The 8,057-nt window shown below is 41.7% G+C and overlaps 1 protein-coding gene across 4 annotated transcripts in view; it reads left to right on the top strand.

Moving 5' to 3' along the window:
- ABLIM1 (actin binding LIM protein 1) overlaps positions 1-8,057 on the top strand; it is a 420,518-nt gene that overhangs the window by 161,727 nt on the left and 250,734 nt on the right. Inside the window, exon 1 of one of the 4 annotated variants that reach the window (XM_074233616.1) lies at positions 1,872-2,566. The exons of the other annotated variants lie outside the window; for them this stretch is intronic. The gene's annotated coding sequence lies outside the window, so the exon portion shown is untranslated. Of the gene's footprint in view, positions 1-1,871; positions 2,567-8,057 lie in introns of those variants that run through there. 4 annotated transcript variants of the gene reach the window in all.

An 8,057-nucleotide genomic window follows, 5' to 3' on the forward strand; every position in this document is an offset into this window, starting at 1 on the left:
GAGTCATATACAGCTGAAATGATGGAAGAACAACAGTAACAACAATATCATTTGCTATTTCATTTGATTCTCACCTCCATAAAAAGCAAGTAGGGAATTAGTATTTTACACAGTAGGAAACTGAGAATCATAAAGTTTAAAAAAGCAACTTACACAAAGTCACATAGTTTATTAAAATCTCAACAATTTAAATAGTTTTGCTCAATTATTCAGCATTTATTGAGTGAATCTTTCAAGCCTAATTCTGTGTTTATGTGCTATAAAGGATACAGAAGAAGCATATGACCTGTTCCCTGCCTTTGAAGCATCTATTTTTTTGTCAAGGCAAAATGAAAACATAAAAAACAGGGAACAATTAAGTCCTAAAAGATAATAATTTAAACTTAAGTGGTAGTAATTTAAAGTTAAGATTCATCTTTGCAGGTAATAATTTAAAGTGAAAATTCATCTTTGTGGGTAATAATTTAAAGTGAAGATTCATCTTTGGGTTACAGCAATCAGAGAAGTCTTCATGGAGGAGGTGGTACTTGAATTAGAAGATTCATAGGATTAGGGCAGTTAAAAGGAAGCAAGTAGGTGCACAGATGTTTCTAATTACATGTTTAATAATTACATAATTTTCTAATTAAATCACAGAGAGTAGAAATGATTATGGTATACATTGGAAAAGATAAGATGAGAATAAAATAGGTAAAACAGGTAGTTGATAATATGGGTTGGCATTGCTACTTTCCCATTGTGGTTTCCATGTATCAAAGCTCTGCATAAAAAAATTAAATGTGCTCTTTGGGGAATTTTATGGAAACTACAGATGGCACATAAAAGCCAGTAGATGACACAGAAAAAGTTCTTTTTCACACAGAATTTGTACTTAACATTGAGCTACATATAACCTATGACCAGCTACTTAACTCAAATTTTATAAGGTACTGTAAACACTCCATAAAAGAAAAAGAAAAAATTCTAACTTCTTCTTTGGTATGAAGGGAGGACCAAAAGAATTTAGATAGATTTTCCAAATTGCCAGGGTGCTGTACTCCTCACCCTCATGATATTGAAGGGATAACTTGTATAGTGGAATCTAATTATAGCGATCCTCAGAAATCAGGCAGAGGTGCCTAAACTTGTTGAATTATTTTAGGTTTTTGACCTCTTTCTTAGAGCTAAATAGGAGATAGAAGATAAATTTATAACTCATCCTTTGTTTAAATAGAACTGGGGTGGGGAAACTCCAGTCCACACTATATAAGAGTTGCAGTCAGGTTACCATGGCCCCTGCTGGTGGCACTCAAAATTCAATAAATCTAGGAGATTTGGGGGGGTGAATTAATTAAATCAGGACTGTCCAAAAGGCCTGCAGCCTGCAGTGCAGATTTTATGTGGCCCACCTGTGAGTTTACTAAATGCTTTAGTAAATGAAGCTGAGGTAGCACAGAGCTCTCACTAAAATGGCAAATCAAACTATATTGTCTATTGTTTCAATAAAAACTTTTAAAAGTAGGGTTGGACAACCCTGAATTAAATGTTTGCCCAAATATAGCTGACATATGATGTTATAAATGTTCATATGGCCTTTGGCAGGAAAAAAAGTTCCCCACCTGTGGAATAGAGAAAAGAATTCTGTGCTTGGGAAGAAGGGAATAAGAATTCTAATGCTAGCTTTGTCACTTCTCTTCAAGTTGACTTTAAACAGTTTATTTAAATTAAGAAACATTTATTTCAAATGGATATACCAAGGCAAAAAACAAAACAACTTGTCCTCTGGTTTTTACTTTCTACTTAATTGAGTCACTTTAGTTCTCTAAGCTATGGTTTCTTATTTTGTGAAATGAAGGATTAGACTAGATTATTTCTAAGTTTCTTCCAGCTCTAAAATTCTATAATTATTTGGTTTTCCTATAGAATTAATTATTTCAAGTGTCAGTGATAACAGTGTTTTCTATGTCTGGGAAAAGGTAAAAATGTCATGAAATGAGGTGGGAAGATGTCAGTGACTCAATGAGTGTTTGCTGTTATGTCTATTCAGAATCACAGGTTATGGTCATTTTTGGTGTCTCTTAAAAAAGCTATTTTGGGAAATGCACAGAGCAGGTTTTTTAAATGTGGGATATAACAATTGCCTTTTAATTAACTTGAACCCTGTTGAAATGATCTGCACTTGAATTTTTGCCAAAAGTGGCTGTTCATGCATGGATAGCTTTTGAGTTAAAAAAAAAAATGGTGCCCAGCTTCCAATCATATGTGGACAATTCTTTGCTTCATTTTCTGAGTGAATAAAAAGGAGGTAGTGATTCAGTTTGGAACTGGAATGGGGGTGGAGTAGGGGGATACAATCATGCATTGGTGTCTTTATTATGAAGTACTATCTCATCCCCGTGGAATTTGAATGAGATAAGTCCTTTGGAAGCCACCTCTAGAAATAAGAGGAAAATGTTTCAGCACTCGTAGACCATTTAAAATTATTTCTCCTGGTTTATTTTGCTCTCGCCTTTGCAGCATAGAATTGCAGGCTAGAAAATATTCCACTGATTCCTGATCCCAAAGCTTTTCAGGATTCTGCCTTAAGGTAAGGAGATGTAAACACAGTTGGGCTTTCCTCTTCCACAGTAATATACTCTTCAGTTTATCTTACAAGTGCAGGGAATCTCTTCCAAGAGTAGTAGAGTAGTGGTGTCTGATTGTTTTGGGGACTATTTTCCTATGACTTTTATTTAGTAGCTGAACCCTGGTGACTCATTCACTTTGACTGTGCTAAAGGAAAATTTTTTTGATGAAAAATACATTAGACCTGCTGGAGTTGGGAGGTGGGGGTTGGGGAAGGTAGTCTTTAAACCATCAGTTTTCCCCTAAAAAGGGCTGCTCTATGAATGAATAAGCACCAGCTATTTCTTCATTATCAGACTTTCCTGAGATATCCATGAAAAGACATCCTAAAATCATGGTTTTTGTATCCTTCAGTACCTTAGTGGTGGATTCCAATCCTAAGCAGTGATGATAATGATGGATTTAAAACTGAAGATGGAAAACCTGATGGAAAAAGACTAGGTTTGCAGTGTGGTCCACTTCTTTTAGAGGTACTTTTTTCCAGTGATACTCTGCATTAGATCTATTTTAGGCATGTTAAAAGCTAGCAGTACTGGATCCTTTGCTTTGGGTTGTGTAATGTGAGGGAAAGCCTTCAAGGAGCCATGGAGAGAGGTGTTTAAGTGTGTTGCTAATCTCCTTACACAACTAGGTGAACTCGGGCCACCTAAGTCCAGACATCTGCACTCAGCTTTGGTTATCAGCAGCTCCTAAAGGGAGTGGCTGGAAGGGGAAGGCATCTGAAAAACAATTTGTATTCATAATAATTGGCCATTAAACTTGGTAGGGGTCTAAAGGGTTAATCCCAGGAGTGCTTTTAAATAATAGCCATATGGTTTGCTGTGTGCTTGTCTCTTTGAGCTAGCTTGGTTCTGCTAGCCTCATATTTATGAACAGTGACTGTGTAAGCCCCCTTAAGGGTCTTTCCATGCTTGCACCAGGGGGCAGGCTGCTGATTTAATGTGGAGGAAAATCTTAACAGAGCCTGGGCTGTCCTAGGTGGAGTGTGGGTGAGTGATGGCCATGTCATAATGATAGATACCCAGGAGTTGGAGGGGACTTAGTCCTTGCTTACAGGCTCCGCCACCAAAGCTATTCATAGTAACACATTGAGTCATAGATAAAAGAATGTCACCACTGCTACAGCACTGCTCAGAAAACCAACAATAGCAACCCATCCAAAAATGATGGAGCTTTTTCCCTCTCTTCCTAGCCCACCAAAAGCAGGTTATTTGAACTACAAACATATATGGGGGCAGAAGATGAGGAAGGGTGATTTACTTCATTCTTTTCTGCCACTCTGGCTCTCGTAGACCCAACACGTTACAATATTTGCAGTAAATAAAATCTAATAGTGACTGTGCATTCTGGTTCTGAAAGATGGATTGACCATCTGCTAATTCTCTTTCTCTGAACAGCGCTTGTCTCTCATTGCTTCTTCCCATATGGTTGGGGAGAGATGAAACTTGATGTGGAAAGCAGGTGAATTTGAAAGCTGGGTCCTGGAATTTGAGTTGGGACCCATTATTAAATCTTCTGCTCAATGGGAATATGAGCAATTCCTGCTTTTAAAATCAATAGCATAAAAGTTCCTTGGGGGAAGGGACCATCTCCTTTTTCTTTGTATCCTCAATATGCCTGGTACCTAGTAAGTGTTTAATAAAAAGCTTTTTTTTTGATTGATCGCTTGATGGTCATGACCTGAATGAGATGTTCTTAAGTACAATGTAGCCCCCCCCATTTCCCCCCAATAAAAACATGGGACTCAGAGTCAGAAATTCCTGGATTTGAGTCCCACCCTCCCCATTTATTAGCTTTGGGACATCATTTCTGGACAGCATTTTCTGTATTTGGAAAATATTCTGTTTCACATGATTGTTACAAGGATTGCTTAAATTAAATAACAATGAATGTGAAAGCATTTCATATAATGGAAAACATTTTGTAAATATGCATATAGGTATATATACAAACATAAAATACACACCACATTACATATATTGGAATGGGGGTGGTCCTCAACCTATGATTTCATTTACTAGGGAACTCCTGACTAAGATACATCTATTACCAAAGCAGTTTCTGATTTGTGATCTTTGGAACCTGCTAGGGCACTGAGAGATTAAGTGTGACCAGACCTACAACCAGAAAGGATCACAGAGGTCATCTTCTAGTCCAATTCTCTTATTTTATTAGGGAAATATAAATGAGTTGCCCAAGGTCACAGGGCAGTCGGGCAGAATTTGAATTCAAAACTTCTTTTGAGTCTGTCTAAGAACTTCACTGCCCCAGCCCAGTAGCTTACTTATTTATTGCTGTGCCACAAGTGCCTTCCCAAGCATTAAAAAATGTCTCTAGAAACACCAGATTCGAGTAAATGAAAGCCTAAAAATGAGTATATAATGCCTGTCATTTAGGCGTAGTCCCTGGAAGAACCAGGAAATTTGCCTGGACTCAATTATGGGGTTCCAATGCCTTACTCAAGGTGATGATGATGTTTGTCTTCAGTTCTTGAAGAAGACCATGACATCAGGGAGGTGGTGCTATGACATGCAAGGAATCGAATTTGAGTGTGGGGGGCCTGTGCTAAGTCACCCTGGCCAGACATGAATCAGGATGACTGGAGATGACCCTGGCTATAAGGCAGTCAGGGTTAAATGACTTACCCAAGGTCACACAGCGAATATCAAGTGTCTGAGGCTAGATTTTGAACTCAGGTCTTCCTGACTCCAGAGCTGCTGCTCTATCCATTGCACTGCTTAGCTGCCCCCTTTACTCAAGATAGAGCAATAAGAGATACATTCTCTAAACTCTGGCCCCAGAAGAGGAGGATTCCAAAAAGTTGGACTTTTCTAACCTCATTCACCCTGAAAAAAATGTCTAGGGGAAGGGGTGAACTTGTATTTGGCCTGGCAGATGCTAGCAAAATGGAGAGGAAGGGCTAGGAAGGGGAAGGGGTGACTCCCCTCTCCCTTGCAGTCTCCCCATTCCCCAGTCCAGATGTAGAAGTCCAGGGCCACGAATACCGAAGAACTAGCCCCAGTCACAGCCTTCCCTAGTCGCTGCAGGATCAATTGTAGGTGATTGAGCTGGTTTCTCGGCTCAGTCATTTGAAAACAAGCAAGCTAAGGTGCTAAGGTGCCCAGCTCCCCCCTCCCTCCCGGAATTCTGGGGCTCAGTTTCCCCAGGCTGGTCATTTATCTCTCCGTCACTAGGAGGCACCCTTGCCAGCAGCGCGGGGGCAATGTAAGGTGGTGAGTCGCCACCGGCTCAGGGACGGTGGAACCTCGGCGGCCGTGGCAGGGGGCAGAGTCCAGGGGCGGGCGGGCCGGCGCTGCCACCCTGAGGAGGAGGAGGGGAGGGGGAATCTGGCAGAGACAGAAGCTCCCACCCCTGGCAGCGCGGCGAGCGTGAGGAGCATCCCCCCTCCCCAAACACACATACACACCCCCGTCGGGCGGGAGACCCCTGCCCAGCTCGCTGCGGGCGGCCGCCCTGGGGCAGAAGGGGGAGGAGGAGGAGGAGGAGGAGGAGGAGGAGGGGAGGGGGGAGGGGGAGGGCTTCCCTCCCCACCTCACCCGGTGGCTCTCCAGCCTCTGCCCTGCGGCTGCCAGGGCGCAGTTCACCTTGGTGAGCTAGCCCGCATTCTCGCTCCCCCTCCGCGCTTCCTCGCAGCAGCTCCTAAAAGGATTTGGTTGCCATGGTGAAGGAGAAAGGTAATTATAAATATTGATCTCTGTGCATGGTTGGTGAAGCTGAAACGACACAGCAGGCTTCGACCATCTCGTGGGGAAATGATCCATCAGACCCCGGGCGGACATTTTTGATGAGAGAGGCCGGGCGGGTTTCCTACGGAGAAGTCGCGATGGCCATGTACTCGAGGCGACTTCGTTAAGTGACTTCAGTGTAGCGGCGCGGCGCGGCGTGGAGCCCAGCTCAGGGGTGTGGGGCTCTCCCACTTGGCGTGTTCTCTTCCCCGGGTGATAGGGCTCCCCCACCCCCCTTAGCGGAGCTCATTAAGAATGTAAATGAAAGAGTAATAGCTTCTCAGGCAGGTTTGTGACTTGATGACATTTGTCCTGTATCATTCATTCAGAGGGAAAACTTGAGTGGTTTTAAAGGTTTCAGGGGTGTCTGGTACCATTATTCTTAATGACTGCTAAAGCATTCTTTTTTTTTTAAAGCAAGGAAATTGGGGTTAAGTGACTTACCCAGAGTCACACGGCTAGGAGCGTTGTGTCTAAGGTCGGTTTGGAACTCAGGTCTTCCTGACTCAAGGGTCAGTGCACTATCCATTGTGCCATCTAGATGCCCCTAAATTATTCTTTAAAAGGCTCCTGATAAAATTATGCCTTGAGAGAAAGCAGAGAGAGGACAGGGAGGGCCAGTGGCTAGAGGATCAGCACAGGTATGTTATGAATGTGTTCCTGAAAAACTGAGAGGAAATCAAATTTGCAAAATTTTCGATTACTTTTTTAAACAAATGATTGCTTCCTCCCCCCCCCCCCCCCAGGCTTTCTTTTAGACAGTATAGTGAAAAGACTGGCGGGTGAGTTTAAGAAACTATGACTTTAGTTCTGACTCCTGCATTTCCCAGCTCTAGACTTCTCAGTTTTCTGGGCTATTAAAAGAGGAGATTGGACTAGATGTCTGAAGTTGCTCCCAGCTCCAGTTTTTTATATCTTATGATGGACCCCACCTATACTTCAGAAATGAGGCTGCCTGCTGGTTCTATAACAATTTGTACCATTTCAATGACTTAAGTACAGGTATATTTTTTCTCTTAGAGCTCCCAGGGGACTGAAAAAATGAGTATGCTGGACTGGAATTGATTCTTGTTTGCTGGAAACAGGTTTTTTTTTATTTTAATAGATGGATTCAGTAATGGGATCATGAAAGCTAACAGCCATGCAAGGGCAAGACAAGGGGAGGGGAAGGGAGGGGAAGGAGAAAGTGTCTGAATCTCTGAATCAGTTGCAATTCTTATCACATTCTTTAGCTAATATATGGGGTTTGTCTTGAAAGCTTTTCCAAAGACTAAATGCAAATTATGAATTTAATGAACTAGATAGCTTCTGCTTAATATGTCGGCTTCACTCCTGTTATAAAATTAAAACTGGTTTCTTCATCAGGACCTCTAAGAGACCCTGCCATGGAGTTGAAGGAAAGCAGAGTTTGATTGGCATATGTCAGAATTGCTCTCTTGGCAGTCATATTCAATGTTCTTTCCCAGCAACCTCTCACCAATTTCTATGAATTGGTAATTGAAGAGACTTTGTTTCCTTAAGATGAATGAGTTAGGTTGCAGCTGTAGGGGTTGATACAAACCTACCTCTATTTTGCTATAATAGAGTCCATGGTAGTCTAGAGATTGTATACATGGCTAGTCTGATTCTCTCAAAGACAGCAGATTTTGAAACTTTTTGTATTATACCTCAGTTTATCTTCCTAAACATATGAAAAGCTGTCTATCT

The sequence above is a fragment of the Macrotis lagotis genome, chromosome 4 (assembly GCF_037893015.1).
Source record: "Macrotis lagotis isolate mMagLag1 chromosome 4, bilby.v1.9.chrom.fasta, whole genome shotgun sequence".
In the NCBI taxonomy this organism is placed as follows: Eukaryota; Metazoa; Chordata; class Mammalia; order Peramelemorphia; family Peramelidae; genus Macrotis; species Macrotis lagotis.